General features: G+C 44.0%; 1 pseudogene; it reads right to left on the bottom strand.

Annotated features, from left to right (window-relative positions):
* Positions 1 to 898: 898 nt before the first annotated feature.
* On the bottom strand, positions 899 to 1,376 carry Rpl24-ps5 (ribosomal protein L24, pseudogene 5; annotated as a pseudogene).
* Between the last annotated feature and the right edge of the window lie 246 nt (positions 1,377 to 1,622).

The raw sequence follows: 1,622 nt of genomic DNA, 5'->3' as shown, positions 1-1,622 counted from the left end.
ACTGGCTGGTCCCTTAGTTTGTCTTGCCTGGTCCTATGTGTCGTTTGCTGAGATTTCTGGACTGTGCTAGCTGCATGCCTTGCTCTCTGCTGCTTGACTGTTACCTTTTTAAGGTAGAATACAGAGATGGAAGACAGAAAGACACAGGAGTCCGACCTTCACCAGATGGGACTGTGTTTATTAGTGCACACAGAGAGGGGCAGCCTCTCTCCTGAGGAAGACTGAGGGGCCTGCCAGGGGGAAACACTGACTATGAATCCTTACACGAGTCAGGTATGGGGCTTGGTACTAAGGAAATGCTGAAGCCATAACCCATGTCTCTCCCTCCTGAAACTGTTTGCCCACGGGTGACAGAAAGCCTCTACAGAGCTTCTTTTCTGTGCTGACCCATGAGGTTGAAAAAGTTGTCTGTAGTCCAGGAATCCGGCTGCTCTATTGTTGACTGTGGTTGCAATGTGACCAGATGAGCCTGCTCCTGCATCTGTGATTGTCCTGTAATAAGGAACGGTTACCTAGAACTGTGAGCAGGAATAAACCCACCCCACTCCTCTAAGTAGCTTCTGTCAGAGTGTTTATTCACAGAAAAGAAACAGAGACATGAAAGGAAGATGGAGGCACATCGACGAGGGGGAGATCTGACCCAACGCAAACCCAGGAACTACTCCAACATCTGATTCCTTTCTTTTTCTTTCTCTCTTTTTCCTTTTTTCTTTTCTTTTCTTTTTTTTAGAGTTAAAGACAAATCTTTATTTTTTTTTCTTTTCTTTTCTTTTTTTTTTTTTTTTTTTTCGGAGCTGGGGACCGAACCCAGGGCCTTGCGCTTGCTAGGCAAGTGCTCTACCACTGAGCTAAATCCCCAACCCCACAAATCTTTATTTTTAAACTCTCATCTACCAAATTAGTATTTCCTACCAACTCGGGGAGCAGAGACCTTCACAGGCTTCACGATCTATTGTTTAGTGGTTGTCTTTGTGGGGGCCTTGGCAGCAGCCATTGCTGTCTTCTTTGATGCCTGCTTAGCCTTTTTTGCTTCCTTGGCAGCTCTGATAGCCTGTTCTCGCTGAGCTTTCCTAACTTCTGGTTTCTGATTCCTCTTGGCCATTATATCAGCCAGAGAAGCACCCGTGATGGCCTGCTGGAATTTGACTTCAAGCGGGTTCCTTTCTTTTGAATTTCTTCCAACTGTCCTTCCTTGTGTTTTCTTCTGGACAGGACAGTCCAGTTAATTTGGCGAGGGTTCCTTTGGCAAGGAATGCAGACTCACATTTGGCATTAAGAAACTTGAAATCCTTCCCATCGGTCCTGGCATAGCGCCGCCCGTGTCCAGAGTAGATCTTGTAACTGCTAAAACTGCACAGCCCTACCTTCATGGTGACAGATGTCCCTGATTCCTTTCAAACACACCATCTCTGTGTGCTTTTTCTGATAATGATTTTAAAAAATGCATTCCTTTCTTTGGTGTGATTTTAAGTTTAAAATAAACACTGTTGCAAAAAGCCACATAAATTTAAATATTTCTAGCAGAAAATTATCTTGATTTTGAAAGATGTGTTTGATTTACTTTCAATATGAAACCAGCATGAGACTTGATCCCACTGATTCCACAGATTTCTATCACTGGA

This window comes from Rattus norvegicus, chromosome 1 (genome assembly GCF_021556685.1).
Source record: "Rattus norvegicus strain SHRSP/BbbUtx chromosome 1, alternate assembly SHRSP_T2T, whole genome shotgun sequence".
Taxonomy (NCBI): domain Eukaryota; kingdom Metazoa; phylum Chordata; class Mammalia; order Rodentia; family Muridae; genus Rattus; species Rattus norvegicus.
Note: the sequence above shows the minus strand (reverse complement) of the source record. Positions and strands in the feature narration are given on the sequence as shown.